An 18,496-nucleotide genomic window follows, 5' to 3' on the forward strand; every position below is an offset into this window, starting at 1 on the left:
AGAAACAGATCTGAGGCATCTTTGGGTGATAGTTGTTCTTCCAGGTGCAGGACCCAGTGGGCTCCTCATTATGTTGGGTCTCGCCTGGTTTTTGCTCTAGTACGTGCCACTGCAGCGGGTTTGAATGGTCCGTTGGACATTATCTTCGGGTTCCTCTTCAGAAGACTTTGATAAATCACTCTCCTCACTAGCACAGGATTCTTACATAAAATGAACATCTGTAGCTGACTGACATAAGCTAAATCATCAGCAGCACATGCTGAGAGAGTCAGTGTTTAATGACAAGGAAAGCAGGAGGTTGAAATTATAGTCAACAGTAAAATAATTGGAGTCTGCTGGACCCGATAACAGGACAATTAGTAATAAGAATGTACGTTTTTTCCTATATAATTTTTTTTTTTTTTTTTTTAAATTAATCTACAGAAACATTTGTCACTAAATTGTAGAACAGAAGGAGGGTCACGGCAACATAATGCATCTATAACGCAATTATTGCACAACAAAAACCATGCAGAGTCTTAGACCCAGGGCTGCATTCTAGGGTTAAGTGCCCAATGGATATGACATCTTAAGAGTATTGACAGATGTGTTACAGTCTGTACCTTTTTGGTTTCCTTAGATGCTCAGATCATGCCATTACAGGTGTGTGCAATACCTTGTTAGTCGAAATGGTGGCCATATGGCCCCTCAGTATGGTCATGAGGGAACGACTGCAAGTCTTCTGGGGTAGCAGTGTTATTTAAAAAGGAATATTTTTTTTAAAAAAAGAGAGAAGACATTATAAATGGGAGATTATTGGTTACTGATGCAATGTTTAATATTGTACCTAAGAGTTATAGATGTGTCTGGGAAGCCAAGTAAGAATGAAGGGAAGGATTTATTTTAGTTCTTGCCAATATATTTAAACTACTGTAAAAACGGTCATCTGAAAGCAGACAGTCATGGAGATGGATTGGTCATTAAAAAGGTAGTTTTAAAAGGATGATGAAGGGAAGGGGGTGGGGGGACATATCCACATTTCCGGGGGCTCACCCCGGTGGTTCAGCAAAGTCTAGACTACTGATTTGCATCTGGAAAGATTCAAGTTATGTAGCCAGTATATTTCTGATCACAGAGCTATTTGCTCAGAGATTTATACACCAGAGTGCCCTAATGAGAGAGGAGTGTGGAAATTAAAACAAAATTAATAACTAAAAAGAGAACAAGGAGGAGCTTGAAACATTGTGGGGTGGAGGTCACAAAGTTTTCAGAAGATTAAAGTTTCTCAAGAGGGTGGGATGCAATTAGCTACATTAGTAAGAAGGAGTGGTTTAAAAAAAGCACAGAATAAATTTCAGGAGTTTATTAAGACTGCAGGAGGGGGGATGGGATGCGGCCAAGGAAGTGGAAAAAAAAAAGTTGCAGAGCTACTTTGTAAAGGAGTCCAGAAAAAAAAAAAAAAAAAAGAGCAAATGCATAATAAAATGGGGTACATAACCGGTGGCAAGTACCACCACTTTAGTATTTCTGTGTTGCCAAGGGCAACATTGTCCAATTGTCAAATTCCCGAGTGATTAAGTGCATGTTCCTTCTAAAGAAGAGATATCGCTTTCAAATTGTTTAGGTGTGCTCACAATGTAACGGACTTTCTGTATGCAGCTCTGCTACTATCTACCTACTTTACTGCGATTTAATGACCCCACAAAAAAGCTTCAGGATGAAAGCATCGAAAATTGCCCCCCCCCCCCATCTTTGAAACCCCTTGTGGGACACGAGTTAACAAATTGACCTTTGGTGGCCTTCTAGAGGAGCGTTTGAAGGACTTGTAGTGAAATAATTGACTTGGTAATCTGCCTCCATCTGTTTTCTCCAGTGGTATTAAAAAAAAAAAAAAAAGATTTCATGCAAATTTTCACATATCTAAAATTACAGGTACAACTGCATGTGACAACATACCCTTCCTTTTGCCTTACTCCATACCTGTTACCCTCCAGATTAATGTGCGTTCCTGTCAGCTAAAAAAATCAAGTCCTAATATCAAGAGGGAAAGCAAGGTGTTCATCATTCATAATATACGTCTCCATAGACCAGCAAGTGTCATTCCATAGGTATGCTAGCTGGGTTTTGCCTCTAGCACCACGTACTTCCCGTCTGCCAACACAAATGTTTGTTCAGGACATGGCAGCAGCTTCTCATGAGAGAGATTAAACTTCTGCCAGAGCTGTAATTGCATGAGTGTGAATATACACCCAGTACAGCTTCTCCTTTAATTCCTCTCACTTCAATGGGAAACGGCAGCAAAGACAAGTGTTTTTGCAGTTTATTAGCCTGGTTAACTTTTGACCAGTACTTTCTGTGCTGCCCAATCCATTTCCACCAGCGTGCCAATTCTCACTAGCTCGTCAGTCTATACAGAAACTAGCAAGCTTTGGATGACAGTTATTCAATGTTGAAGCACTTCCGCAATATCAGACTTACATTTAAGACATAACGCCCTATAACCATCCCTTATGCATTGCCGTGGGGTCTGTACCATATTCCTGAGCCTGTCTTATTGCTGACAAATAATCAATGGGTAGAAGCAGCAAGAAAAGGCTTCACAAAAATCATTTCAGCTACGTACATTTCCCCTCTCAGCTATCCACCAGCTTCTAGCTGAACCTTTCAAGACAGACGACAGAATAGCCACTCTCTCAGGATCCCCCATAGGGCAAGGGCGAGGAAATTCACACTGTTCTATGAACCCTAACATGTCATTATATTATACTTGATACAAGGGTTGGACTGACAGACTGGAGAATTGCAAACGTAATAACGATCCGTAAAACTTATGGAAACTATAATAAGATCCAAAATGGAAAATTACCTATATGGTAACAGTATCCTGGGTGACAGTCAGCATGGTTTTAGGAAAGGGAGATCATGTCTATCTTGCTTGATTTTTTTGAAGATGCAACATCGACAATGGATAATTGCAAAGCATATGACATTTATTTAGATTTCCACAAAGCTTTTGACAAAGTCCCGCATAAAAGATTAATGAACACAGTAGGGATTCAAGGAAATGCATGCACATGGATTAGGGAGTGGTTAACATGTAGAAAACAGAAAGTACTGATTAGAGGAGAAACCTCAAAATGGAGCGAGGTAACCAGTGGTGTACCACAGGGATCAGTATTAAGTCATCTGCTATTCCTAATCTACATTAATGATTTAGATTCTGGTATAGTAAGCAAACTTGTTAAATTTGCAGACAACATACACATAGTAGGAGTGGCAAACACTGTTGCAGTAGCAAAGGTCATTCAAAATGATCTAGACAGCATTCAGAACTGGGCAGACACATGGCAAATGACATTTAAAGAGAGAAAAGTAAGGTACTGCACTCAGGCAATAAAAATGTGCATTATAAATATCAGATGGGAGATACTGAAATTGAAGGAATCTATGAAAAAGACCTAGGAGTTTATGTTGACTCAGAAATGTCTTCATCTAGACAATGTGGGGAAGCTATAAAAAAGGTGCTATAAACAAGATGCTCGGATATATTGCGAGAAGTGTTGAATTTAAGTCAAGGGAAATAATGTTAAAACTTTACAATGCATTGGTAAGACCAATGTAGAATATTGTGTTCAGTTCTGGTCACCTTGTTACAAAAAGGATATTGCAAAGAAGAGCGACCAGAATTATCCCGGGTTTAAAAGGCATGTCGTATGCAGACAGGCTAAAAGAATTGAATCTATTCAGTCTTGAACAAAGAAGACTATGCGGTGATCCGATTCAAGCATTCAAAATTCTAAAAGGTATAGACAATGTCGACCCAGGGGACATTTTCGACCTGAAAAAAAGAAAAGGTCCAGGGGTCATAAATGGAGATTAGATAAAGGGGCATTCAGAACAGAAGATAGGAGGCACTTTTTTCCCCCCCACAGAGAATTGCAAGGGTCTGGAACCAACTCCCCAATAATGTTGTTGAAACTGACACCCTGGGATCATTAAGCTACTAACAACCAAACGAGCAAGATGGGCCGAACGGCCTCCTCTCATTTGTAAACTTTATGTTCTTATATTATCTTCTGTGTCAATTCAGGAAACACCAAACAAGAACAATTCTAGGAGAAGATATGGGAGCAGAATCAGACATTCTAGGTGTACTAGCAGATCTAACATGTTGCATGAGCTTGCTCTGCCATTGTTCATCCCTTCTTAAACAATTGACCATTTTGTATTCCAGTTCTGCTACAGCTGTGACAATGCATATTTGCACATGTTTAAATCTTTGGTCTATATAGTGTTTAAGCGGCTCCTTTCTGTCGATACCACTTTCTTGGGCTAATTTACCCTTATTCTCCATGGTATCTAAACAAGTAGTTAATTGCAGAATGGAGTCTTATTGTTTCTATCTCTGAAAGGACAGCAGTAAACTCCTCCCCACCTTCTAAATCACTGCCAATGGTCCTGGTGATATACAAGTCATACAGTAAAGAGGCAATCTCTGCAACAGGTTCTCTTCTAGTTACACAAGGTACTATAGTAATATTTGAGAAATCCACAGCATCATGCATCAGGTGAGCCTTCCTCTGGATTGGACATTTTTTATGTATTAAATTGGCTTTTAACCAAGCACAACTAAACAAGACTGCTAGCATTTCTAGACTGCACCACAAACACAAATTAGTACTGAAATTCTGAACCGTCCCCGTAGACACCATCAGTCAGTAACAATCTCAACTCTAAAAGCATAATGAAAATAACTAATTACCTGTCAGAATTATATTCCTACCCGCAAGAAGCCATATATTAAAAAAGGTAGGTGAGCAGAGTGCCAGATCCAAGAAAAAACGCTGGGAAAGTCAGTACTCATTACAATAAATATGCATTGTGGTAATCAAACACAAAGAAAGAAAAGAAAAAATACTGGGAAACAATTGTAGAGCAATGAGACTAAAATATCCAAAAAGTGTCCCCTGGACTAAACTGGCCATGCACAGGGCATAAAAAAACTAAACTGAGCCTTCTGCGAGAGGTGCTCGTTGAACCCCCAAAAAAACTGAGCCTTCTGCGAGAGGTGCTCATTGAACCCCCATAAAAGAAACAAAAAACTAATTAAACTGAGCCTTCTGTGAGAGGTGCTCGTTGAACCCCAATAAAACTGAGCCTTCTGTGAGGTGCTAATTGAATCCCAGTAACTGAGCCTTCTGTAGGAGGTGCTCGTTGAACCCCAATAAAACTGAGCCTTCTGTGAGAGGTGCTCATTGAACCCCAAAACAAAAACAAACTAAACTGAGCCTTCTGTGAGAGGTGCTCATTGAACCCCAAAACAAAAACAAACTAAACTGAGCCTTCTGCGAGAGGTGCTCATTGAACCCCAAAAAAACTGAGCCTTCTGTGAGGTGCTAATTGATTCCCAATAACTGAGCCTTCTGTAGGAGGTGCTCATTGAACCCCAAAACAAAAACAAACTAAACTGAGCCTTCTGTAGGAGGTGCTCATTGAACCCCAATAAAACTGAGCCTTCTGTGAGGTGCTAATTGATTCCCAATAACTGAGCATTATGCAAGAGGTGCTCATTGAACCCCAAAACAAAAACAAACTAAACTGAGCCTTCTGTAGGAGGTGCTCATTGAACCCCAATAAAACTGAGCCTTCTGCGAGAGGTGCTCATTGAGCCCCAATAATAGAAACAAAAAATTAATAAAACTGAGCCTTCTGTGAGAGGTGCTCGTTGAACCCCAAAAAAACTGAGCCTTCTGCAAGGTGCTAATTGATTCCCAATAACTGAGCCTTCTGCGAGAGGTGCTCATTGAACCCCCATAAAAGAAACAAAAAACTAATTAAACTGAGCCTTCTGCGAGAGGTGCTCATTGAACCCCAATAAAAGAAACAAAAAACTAATTAAACTGAGCCTTCTGTGAGAGGTGCTCGTTGAACCCCAATAAAACTGAGCCTTCTGTGAGGTGCTAATTGAAGCCCCATAAAAGAAACAAAAAACTAATTAAACTGAGCCTTCTGTGAGAGGTGCTCGTTGAACCCCAATAAAACTGAGCCTTCTGTGAGAGGTGCTCATTGAACCCCAAAACAAAAACAAACTAAACTGAGCCTTCTGTGAGAGGTGCTCATTGAACCCCAAAAAAACTGAGCCTTCTGCAAGGTGCTAATTGATTCCCAATAACTGAGCCTTCTGCGAGAGGTGCTCATTGAACCCCCATAAAAGAAACAAAAAACTAATTAAACTGAGCCTTCTGTGAGAGGTGCTCGTTGAACCCTAATAAAAGAAACAAAAAACTAATTAAACTGAGCCTTCTGTGAGAGGTGCTCGTTGAACCCCAATAAAACTGAGCCTTCTGTGAGGTGCTAATTGAATCCCAGTAACTGAGCCTTCTGTAGGAGGTGCTCGTTGAACCCCAATAAAACTGAGCCTTCTGTGAGAGGTGCTCATTGAACCCCAAAACAAAAACAAACTAAACTGAGCCTTCTGCGAGAGGTGCTCGTTGAACCCCAAAAAAACTGAGCCTTCTGTGAGGTGCTAATTGATTCCCAATAACTGAGCCTTCTGTAAGAGGTGCTCATTGAACCCCCATAAAAGAAACAAAAAACTAATTAAACTGAGCCTTCTGTAGGAGGTGCTCGTTGAACCCCAATAAAACTGAGCCTTCTGCAAGAGGTGCTCATTGAACCCCAATAATAGAAACAAAAAATTAATAAGACTGAGCCTTCTGTGAGAGGTGCTTGTTGGACCCCAGTAAAACTGAGCCTTCTGCGAGAGGTGCTCATTGAACCCCAAAACAAAAACTAATTAAACTGAGCCTTCTGTGAGAGGTGCTCGTTGAACCCCAATAAAACTGAGCCTTCTGTGAGGTGCTAATTGAATCCCAGTAACTGAGCCTTCTGTAGGAGGTGCTCGTTGAACCCCAATAAAACTGAGCCTTCTGTGAGAGGTGCTCATTTAACCCCAAAACAAAAACAAACTAAACTGAGCCTTCTGCGAGAGTTGCTCATTGAACCCCAAAACAAAAACTAATTAAACTGAGCCTTCTGTGAGAGGTGCTCGTTGAACCCCAAAAAAACTGAGCCTTCTGCGAGAGGTGCTCATTGAACCCCCATAAAAGAAACAAAAAACTAATTAAACCGAGCCTTCTGCGAGAGGTGCTCATTGAACCCCAATAACTGAGCCTTCTGTAGGAGGTGCTCGTTGAACCCCAATAAAACTGAGCCTTCTGCGAGAGGTGCTCATTGAACCCCAATAATAGAAACAAAAAATTAATAAAACTGAGCCTTCTGTGAGAGGTGCTCGTTGAACCCCAAAAAAACTGAGCCTTCTGTGAGGTGCTAATTGATTCCCAATAACTGAGCATTATGCAAGAGGTGCTCATTGAACCCCAAAACAAAAACAAACTAAACTGAGCCTTCTGTAGGAGGTGCTCATTGAACCCCAATAAAACTGAGCCTTCTGCGAGAGGTGCTCATTGAGCCCCAATAATAGAAACAAAAAATTAATAAAACTGAGCCTTCTGTGAGAGGTGCTCGTTGAACCCCAAAAAAACTGAGCCTTCTGCAAGGTGCTAATTGATTCCCAATAACTGAGCCTTCTGCGAGAGGTGCTCATTGAACCCCCATAAAAGAAACAAAAAACTAATTAAACTGAGCCTTCTGCGAGAGGTGCTCATTGAACCCCAATAAAAGAAACAAAAAACTAATTAAACTGAGCCTTCTGTGAGAGGTGCTCGTTGAACCCCAATAAAACTGAGCCTTCTGTGAGGTGCTAATTGAAGCCCCATAAAAGAAACAAAAAACTAATTAAACTGAGCCTTCTGTGAGAGGTGCTCGTTGAACCCCAATAAAACTGAGCCTTCTGTGAGAGGTGCTCATTGAACCCCAAAACAAAAACAAACTAAACTGAGCCTTCTGTGAGAGGTGCTCATTGAACCCCAAAAAAACTGAGCCTTCTGCAAGGTGCTAATTGATTCCCAATAACTGAGCCTTCTGCGAGAGGTGCTCATTGAACCCCCATAAAAGAAACAAAAAACTAATTAAACTGAGCCTTCTGTGAGAGGTGCTCGTTGAACCCTAATAAAAGAAACAAAAAACTAATTAAACTGAGCCTTCTGTGAGAGGTGCTCGTTGAACCCCAATAAAACTGAGCCTTCTGTGAGGTGCTAATTGAATCCCAGTAACTGAGCCTTCTGTAGGAGGTGCTCGTTGAACCCCAATAAAACTGAGCCTTCTGTGAGAGGTGCTCATTGAACCCCAAAACAAAAACAAACTAAACTGAGCCTTCTGCGAGAGGTGCTCGTTGAACCCCAAAAAAACTGAGCCTTCTGTGAGGTGCTAATTGATTCCCAATAACTGAGCCTTCTGTAAGAGGTGCTCATTGAACCCCCATAAAAGAAACAAAAAACTAATTAAACTGAGCCTTCTGTAGGAGGTGCTCGTTGAACCCCAATAAAACTGAGCCTTCTGCAAGAGGTGCTCATTGAACCCCAATAATAGAAACAAAAAATTAATAAGACTGAGCCTTCTGTGAGAGGTGCTTGTTGGACCCCAGTAAAACTGAGCCTTCTGCGAGAGGTGCTCATTGAACCCCAAAACAAAAACTAATTAAACTGAGCCTTCTGTGAGAGGTGCTCGTTGAACCCCAATAAAACTGAGCCTTCTGTGAGGTGCTAATTGAATCCCAGTAACTGAGCCTTCTGTAGGAGGTGCTCGTTGAACCCCAATAAAACTGAGCCTTCTGTGAGAGGTGCTCATTTAACCCCAAAACAAAAACAAACTAAACTGAGCCTTCTGCGAGAGTTGCTCATTGAACCCCAAAACAAAAACTAATTAAACTGAGCCTTCTGTGAGAGGTGCTCGTTGAACCCCAAAAAAACTGAGCCTTCTGCGAGAGGTGCTCATTGAACCCCCATAAAAGAAACAAAAAACTAATTAAACCGAGCCTTCTGCGAGAGGTGCTCATTGAACCCCAATAACTGAGCCTTCTGTAGGAGGTGCTCGTTGAACCCCAATAAAACTGAGCCTTCTGCGAGAGGTGCTCATTGAACCCCCATAAAAGAAACAAAAAACTAATTAAACCGAGCCTTCTGCGAGAGGTGCTCATTGAACCCCAATAACTGAGCCTTCTGTAGGAGGTGCTCGTTGAACCCCAGTAAAACAAAAACAAATTAAACTGAGCCTTCTGTGAGAGGCGCTCGTTGAACCCCCAATAAAACAAAAACTATTTGTCCAGAACAAGTGTATATACAAAATTCAGGTGATAAAGGAAAAACCACAGAAATATTTAATTTTAAAAAGCTGCACAAAAATGAGTAAATTGGCTTGATCTTACCCAGCATTCAGGAAACAGTACAACAGCAAAACCACCTGGGTTTGGAAAAATCCTTCCAACAAACAATTCCCCAATGGAAAGGCAGATCAGAGAAATGATCCTTTTAAATCCCAGGGTAAAGTAGGAACGGCTTGGTGAGGCAATGGCCAGTAATCCACAGCCTGCAAAGAACATTAAATAAATATCTATTCATTCACTAAGGTGAATTTCAAACTCAGCTGAAGAAGTTAATTGTAGAATTGATTCCAATTTTTATAAAGATATCTTTACTGAGTGTAGTTGTGTTGGTGTTTTTTTTTTTTTTTTTTTAAGAGCAGTAGATTAGAAAATACTTTTTCTAACAAACACACACAGCAACCACACCCTTCTCTCTCCTCAACACAAGCCTGACTCTCCCCTTATAAACAGTCAGGTGCGTCTAATAAAGAAATAGCCAAATGGTCTAATGAGACAATGATAATCAATTAGATAGAACCAGGTCATTGCTATAAGGACCGTTAAAAACAATTAACATGATAAATAGGAGAACAGATGCAAAGATAAATACTAATGTGTTGTGTATGGCAAACAGAATATATGAAGATTTTAAAAACGTTCAGCATTTACCACGAAACCATAGATAACGTTGCATTTGTAACTTTAAACTGCTTAATAAGCTTTCAATTAAACTCTGATAACCTGGCCAGGTTTCCTGCCAACCAGTTAAGTCTGGCAGGCAGCAAGCTTCTCATGCTGCAGGGGTGTAGCTAATGCTACAGCGGGCGGGTAGGAATGCTGTTTAACAGTGCGGATTGTATTAGAAAATAAACCAGAATTATTATACCGGGTAGGGTTATGTATGTAGATATAATATTGCATAAAGAGAATTTTAGGTTAATAAATGTGTATGCACCAACCATTAAGAGTACTAGGCTAGAGGTGTTTAAAATCTTACCTGAGTTGGTATCTACAAATAGGAACATTATTTTGGGGGATTTTAACACTTCACTGGATGATCTGGAGGATGTTAATGTGAATGTAAAAGATTTTTCAGAAATCCACTTAACACTTGAAGCGCCGGAATTTCAAACGACCTAGAAGCTCCACACCGGTCATTTTAACCGGTAGCTTTTTAAACAGGTGTAATATGATAATGAAAGACAAAACGATCGTATAAAACTCAAAAGTTTATTTATGAACATCAAATCAAACATTTGCGTAGCAGAAACACCATGTTTAAATGGAAAACAAAACATAACATTTTTTTTTTTTTCAAAAGGAGCAGTACAAAACAAGAAAAAGTTAAATAAAACATAACTAAAATAAAGTAGTAGGGCCTAACTATTTTGTAACGGGTCTCTGTACATACTAAATTGTATAAACATTTTATTTGTCTGTAAAAATAACATCAAATAGTATGTAATGCACTACTTCAAAACATAAATAACTATAATACAATAAAACTATTTACATAACATATTTATTTAACCTACATACCTGGCAGCTTTCTAACTTGTACAGTCCATACATGCTCCTCCACTTTCCCTGAGCATTTACCGCACACTGCCCTTCCACAACCAGTGCACACATCCAAAGTTTTGTTGTCATTGCATTTTGCAACCTGGCACGGTTTCCTCTTGCGTGTGGGTGCAGCGGCTGCAGCACTGCCAGAAGGGGCATCTGTCTCTGCACTTTTCTGATCCATATTTGCTTGCTGAAGCTCCATGGCTAACTGCAAGGTGAAGTCCCTCCTGTTGCAGTTGTCCTCGGTACATTCCTTGTACAAAACATATGCATTGATGGCTGCCAGGTCCAAAATGTTATAAAATACAACCACAGGCCACCGACGAGACCTGCCTTTGACTGAATACTGTCGTGCCATCTGGTCCAGCACATCCACACCGAACATGTGGCATTGTAGTATTCCACTGTGTGACAGGGCAATTACTTTGTATTAGTATTGTGATTTATTTTATGTATAAATATGATGGTGAAAAGCTATGTTTATTATTGTTTGGCAGCATGTATAGGGAAGCCACATCCACAATAAACCCCGTGCAGAAGGTGACTATGTCCCGAGTTAATGAATGAATCCCTGTTCGAGGTGGGTGTTCAGGAAGTGGAGAACGAGAGCGAGTGGAGAATCTCAAAGTAAACAGAAAGTAAGAAAACGATTCCTGCGAGGGCTGGAAGCACCAGCACTGTACTTGTTTAGTTGGTGTCAGTTTTTTGTGTGCGAGATTTGTTTTTGTTAACCCTTTTTATTTTTGCTCTGTGAGCAGTGTTTTGTGTTTAAATATTTATTTTATTTTTGTTGTAAATAAACACGGCGCCCCAGTGCACATTTTCACCCCAGTACTGCCTGCTTGTAGTTCCTGTTTCTGGCCTGACGCCACCACCCTCAGCCGCCCTGTCACACACAGTCTCAGGCTTTTTTTGCCATCGGTTCCGATCGCCACTGTTTTGTGCCTGAACTTGCAATGCTATACACAGGGGGGTACCTATGACTCAGAGACATGTTTTTCAAGCACTCAAAGAATGCAGACAGATAGACGTCACTTGATCACAGGACTGATTGTATTGAAAAGGACAGGCAGGATTATAGGCTATATTTTATTCAGTAAACAGGTTATGAAAAGGATGAAATATGAAATTGATAGTTCGCAAATGAGTTAAATGAGGGGAGAGGGTGAATATAGAACTGTATGGGAAATTGAAAAAAGACATGAAAAGTAGATTAGAAAAAAGTGAAGAATTTTTGTGGAAGGGAAAAGAAAGATGACAAGTGTTCATTTTTTTTCCAAACTGTAAAAAAGAACCAGAGAAAGGTTTTAGGTGTTAAAAGTCACAATAACAATATGTATGACTCCAACTCTATGAAAGTCAATGGAGTTAATTTATGGATATAGGTACCCTGGCCTTAACTCAGTTAGTTTGTTCCAGTAAAAAAACAACTTTATAAATGGGTAATTGTATGTAAAAATAATGTAATATCTTGTAAGTCACCCTATATAAGGGCATCTGCTAAGAAATAAATAATAATAATAACACAGGACAGGGCATGGGGTGTGTTGCATTAACATACGGCTGTGGTTGGGCTGGAGGCACGAAACGAAGCTGAGTATCAACAAACATATCAACAAAGTCATATGTTAATACAACACAGCCCACAAGCTCTGGAGTGTGTTATCCTGCTTATAAAACAGACACAATAAAACATAGAAAAAACAAATGATTTTTTTATTAAAAATCCCAACAATTTTAATATATATTCTTCCGCTTTTGAGAAAAAATAGTCCGTCAGACAAGATTCTATTTGCCGGAAACATTAAACTGGATGTTTTCCACATTTCCATTTATTGTAAAATGTTCCATTGAAAAAGGAAAACGTGACGAATTAATGAAACCTCCACTAGGAAGGGCTGTAGAAAGGGTTTTCTCCTTTTTATCCTTACGTTTTGTGGGAGGAGTTGCAGATGAAGACGGACGGTCGTAAGGTGTGGAATGAACTGAACTCCACTGCTTTCTGTTTTCATCCGAAGCAGTCCAATAGCTTCTTAACTGGATTCTGCTCTGTGACCAGTAACTGACATTATTTCTCTCGCCTCCAAGCCAGCTTCACTAAGTAGGTGCACAGCAGTGCTTCTTGTGCTGTGGTTCGTATAAAGACGAAACAGCGCTGCTTCCAGTGATAAACGAGGCATCACTGAAGCGAGGTGATTCACTCCCATCGGTTTTAGAGTATACCAGATAGCTTCATTATTTAAGTGGCATAAAGGAATTTGGCAAGGGTGAAGGAAAAAACTGATTTTGGTGATATATTTTTTAAAACTCAATATGGGTCAAAGGGATGGCATGGCATACATACACGCACGGTGGCTCTCTTTATTTATTTCATTCAAAGCGTTGTGATTTTTTGTCTCTTTGTTGTAGTTTAAGGATACAAATTCCAGTCCATTTTCATCTGTAGTGACAGCAAAGCTGTGAGGTTTAAAAAGACGCTGCCCTTCTCTGCCACGCCTGGCCATGTGTATGTGAATATCCAGCCAGACTTTCTGCACAGTCCAGAGGGTGTGGTGCTGGAAGGAGCAGCTGAGTTTTGTAGCTTCTCCAGGTCAGCAGTAGCAATGCCTGGATGCTGAACTGCGGTGTCTTTGCCTGCTTTTCTGTGTCTTTTCATTATTGACAAAAATACATTATTGGCATTTTTGAATGCTTAGTCGCTAACAATGCTAACATTGCGGTTTATGTCAGTGCCGTTTCCATAGCGATTGAGACCAGCACGGAGGCTACCAAAGCTAGAAATGGAGTATTCTTGACCAGCTGAATTACACACTGAAGCACAGAATGATCATAACTGAGGGTAGGCTAAAGTTAGCCATTAAATAGAAATCTTCAGAGATATTTGTTTTTTTTAACATTGTTTTCGTTATTTGGGGGTTCAATACCCCGGTGAAGTTAGGTTGATATTGGACATTGGATATTCGGGTGGATATTCACGCAAAACACTAATATTTCACCCAATGAAAGATGTTATGCTAAGGAGTAATTTAAGCCATGTCTTGTTGATTTGCGAGTAAGCAATCTCTAGTTATGAATGTGGAAAATAAGCATTTCAATTTACATTGTACAGTAGGTTACGCCATATAATGGTTCATAGCTCCTACATAAAAACTCGCAAATAACTGTTATTTCACCTCATGAAAGATGTCATGCTAAGGAGTAATTTAAGCCATGGCTCATTGATTTGCGAGTTCCCTTTCAAGTCGAAAATAACCATCAAGGTATGGGACATTGCCGTCAGGCAGTAGGGATTGGCTGAGCTTTATGTCAAAGCTGCCGATAGGCCTCCGTGCAAGCTGCCGTGTAAGCCCGCCCCCCTGGGAGCTTACTATACGCAGCGCGCGGAGAGTCACTTCCTCTTTTGCCTTCAGCCTCAGTAACGGTAGGACTTAGAGCTATTTAACTGATTGTACTCACTAAAGCTTAGGCTTGAGAAGCTGGTTTATCCCCTTCTCCGAGTTTATTTCAGTTATACTCTCCGAAGTTGTTATTATTATTATTATTATTGTTATTATTATTATTTAGGATTATATATTGTTTTACATTATATATTCCTTCTCGCTTTGCTTCGGCATCGCGTTTCTTCGTGGTCTCCCCGTCTTTCCTCTGTTCTTATAATTATTATTGTGTTGGGTTTTTGTATTTTATTGTATATATATATATATTTTGTTATATATATTGTATATATATTTTGTCTGTTCGGACGCGTGTTGCGTTGGCCTTGGCCCACGTGCATTTTGCATCCTCGGTCTAGCTTAGGCTAGACCGTGTGTGTGCGTGTAGTCTGCTCTGCAGTGTTCCCCCCCCGCGGCGCGTTCCCGCCACGTGGTATTGCACTACACCCTCTTACCTTCTGCAGCGTCCAGAAAAGAAAAAAAAAAAAAAAACTTTTTCCCTTCACTATACAGAGGAAGACAACCACCAACGTGCAAAATCCCCAGCACCTTCAGGTAGGTATTGCACAGCATCAGACGCCGTACCAGCACTTAGCGTCTCCGCTTGGCGGGTCAGCTGACGCTTAGGCGTCTGTGCTAGCGTTCCACGCTCGGTACTCGCGCTTCGGCGCTCGCGCTCCGGTGCTTTTGGTGTCAGCGCTTGTGCGCTTGGTGCAGCGCTTCGGCGCTTTGTGTAGCGTTAGTGCTTCTGCACTTGGGGCTCAGTGCTCGACGCTCGACGCTTCGGCGCTCGGTGCTCGACGCTCGGTGCACGTTCCATCAACGCTTGGTGCTCGGTGCTCGACGCTCGGTGCTCGACGCTCGGTGCTCGACGCTCGGTGCTCGACGCTCGACGCTTCGGCGCTCGACGCTCGGTGCTCGACGCTCGACGCTTCGGCGCTCGACGCTCGGTGCTCGGCGCTTGGCGCCTCGACGCACGCACCCTCGACGCTCGACGCACGCACCTCGGTGCTCCGTGCTTCGGTGCTCGACGCTTAGGCGCTCGACGCTCGGTGCTCGGCGCTTGGCGCCTCGACGCACGCACCCTCGACGCTCGACGCACGCACCTCGGTGCTCCGTGCTTCGGTGCTCGACGCTTAGGCGCTCGACGCTCGGTGCTCGGCGCTTGGCGCCTCGACGCACGCACCCTCGACGCACGCACCTCGGCGCTCGACGCTCGGCGCTCGGCGCTCGGCGCTCGACGCTCGACGCTTCGACGCCTCGACGCGCGCGCCCTCGTCGTTCGACGCACGCACCTCGGTGCTCGACGCTTCGGCGCTCGGTGCTCGACGCACGCACCCTCGACGCTCGACGCACGCACCTCGGCGCTCGACGCGGCGGCGCTCGACGCACGCACTTCAGGTGCTTGACGCTTGGTGTCCGACGCTTCGGCGTTCGACGCGCGCACCTCTGCGTTTAACGCAACAGTGCTCGACGCACACTCTTGGTGCTTGACGTCAATTCTAGACGCTTCGGCGTTCTACTATGTCTGGGTTCCACCGTTGCGTGACCTGTCAGGCCAAGTTGCCTGCCAGCGACCCTCATGAGGACTGCGTCGCATGCTTGGGGCCGGACCATGCCGCATCTGCCCTGGCAGATAGGGCATACTGCCAGTTATGTGCGGGGTTTCAGACACGCACCCTTCGCCTAGAGCTATGAAGGCAGTTGGAGGTCGTTCCCCATCCTCGGGCTCGTCCCACACCGTCTCGGCCCCACCGTCATCTGTCGTGTCGCTGCCGGCGACGTCTCAGCTCCCTCTGAGCCCATCTTCCCAGCTTACAGCTGGTCAGAGGTCTCCAGTCAGACGTGCGCGGGAACGTTCCCGCAGTCCCTCCTCTCGCGGGGCTCGCCCCCGTCGGGAGTCTCGATCCAGGTCTCGATCGCCTCGCCGGAGAAGGCACTCTCGCTCCCCTCGAAGGGGTAGGCGCTATCAGGACACATCTGGGGTGGCTGAGCTCACCTCCAAGATGTCACAGTTTATGGAGCTCATGATGGGACAACAATCCCTCCTCATGACCCTAGCGAATGTGGCGCCTCGGGCCCCAGAGATAGTAACCGGACCCAGCGCTAGTCAGCCGATGGTTCCTCCACCAGTGCCCCAGGAAGTAGAGTGGGACGCCGATGCTGTCTCAAGGGACGCATCTGACGCAGACCCGCTCTTTGAAGACACAGAGCCTGAGGTGGCATCCCAGCACTCTGGGCAGGACGACCCTGAAATGCTGGATACTAATGACCCTATCTGGTCAGTGGTGGAGAGGGCAGCCCGTCACTTGGGCGTGGACTGGCCTGCGTTAGAGCCAACACGATGCTCTCTATTTGAGTTGCCATCGGCTCCGCCCCTTCAGTCCAGGATGCTCCCGGCATTCCCGGATTTTATTAAGGAGGTGCAGTCCACCTGGGGAGCTCCGGCCTCCGCCCCTGCGACTTCTCGCAAGGCTTCGGCTTTCACCATGCACGGGGCGAGCGAAGCTGGGTTAGCGTCTTTTCCGCCAGTGGGCGCCGCGTTCGCCGCGCTAGTAAAGGCGCCGAATTTATCGGGGCTGGCTAAGGACCCTTCCTGCCCTAACAGGCAGTGTAGGACTACGGAGGCCCACCTGAAAAAGGGTTATGCCGCGGCTACAGAGGCAGTTAGACTGTCTAACGTGGCCAGCCTCCTGACAGTCTACCAGGCGGCGCTGATTCGCGACCTGCCTGAGTCCCCATCCGTCGAACTTAGAACCGAGCTGGGTGCAGTTGCGCAGCTTTTGGTTAAGCTGGCTCAGCTGAATGCGCGAGCACAGGGCAGGAGCATTGCTTCCCTTGTGGTGGCAAGGAGGCAGCTCTGGCTCTCACAGGCCAGGGTACAGGAGCCTGATAAGGCCCCGTTGCTAGATGCTCCTATATCCCCGGGGCACACGTTTGGCCCAGCGGTGGAGGAGATGCTGCAACGCTCCGTCAAGGCGCGTGAGGCGTCGCAGCAGTTGGCTAAGATGTGGCCAAGCAAGCCCTTCCAGCCAAGGCGGCCGCAGGAGCTTACGCACAGGCACATTGTCCAGTCTGTCCGGCAAGGCGACTGGTTTACCACCGTAGACCTCACAGATGCATACTTTCACGTTCCCATCTGTCCGGGTCACAGGAAGTACCTACGTTTCGCATTTCAGAGCAGGGTCTACGAGTTTTGTGTCCTGCCATTCGGCCTGTCTCTAGCTCCTCGAACCTTTTCGAAGTGTATGGACGCCATTTTAGCCCCCTTGCGGGCTCAAGGCATCCGACTGCTGAACTATCTGGACGACTGGCTCGTCTGCGCGCAGTCAAAGGAGCAGTTGGCACAGCACACAGTGATGGTTACAGACCATCTTCAGCGGCTAGGTCTGAAGGTCAATTCAGAAAAGAGCCGCCTCGTGCCGAGCCAACAGACCGAATTCTTGGGTCTGCATCTGGACTCTGTGTCCATGGAAGCGACCCTGTCGACACAAAGAGTTGCCTCACTGGAGCGGTGTCTCTCCCTATTCAGGTTGAGAGAAACAGTCAGCATGGAGCTGTGTCAGCGCATGCTGGGGTTGATGGCTGCCGCCTCGCAAGCCCTTCCTTTGGGCTTACTACACCAGAGACCTCTGCAGGCCTGGTTCAATGCCTTCGCGTTGCATCCGCGGAGAGACAAACACCGCAGGTTGACGGTATCCCGAACCTGCTGGGAAGCACTGCGCTGGTGGAAAGTTCCGTCGAACATCCGCCAGGGCGTACGCTTGGGTCCCATCTTCCGAAGGGAGGTTATTACGACCGACGCTTCCAACCAGGGTTGGGGAGCAGTCTGGAACGGGTCGGGGACTCGCGGAGTGTGGTCAGGACCCTGGAGGTCGGCCCACATCAATGCTCTGGAACTCAGAGCGGTGGACCTCGCCCTTCGGCACTTCTTGCCAGTGCTTCTAGGCAAGCACGTGTTAATGCGGTCAGACAACACCACGGTAGTGGCGTATATCAACCGCCAGGGCGGCTTGCGGTCCCCCTGTCTTCACCGGTTGGTAACACGGCTGTTGCTTTGGGCTCAACCGCGTTTAGCCTCTCTGCGGGCGGTTCACCTACCGGGCAGAGTCAATTACACAGCGGGTCTCCTGTCCAGAGGAGGTCCTCTTGCAGGCGAATGGCGTCTTCACCCTCGGGTGGTGGAGCGCATTTGGGACTGGTTCGGCACAGCGCAAGTCGATCTCTTCGCTTCGCGAGAGACCACGCACTGTCC

Source organism: Acipenser ruthenus, chromosome 13, assembly GCF_902713425.1.
Source record: "Acipenser ruthenus chromosome 13, fAciRut3.2 maternal haplotype, whole genome shotgun sequence".
NCBI lineage: Eukaryota > Metazoa > Chordata > Actinopteri > Acipenseriformes > Acipenseridae > Acipenser > Acipenser ruthenus.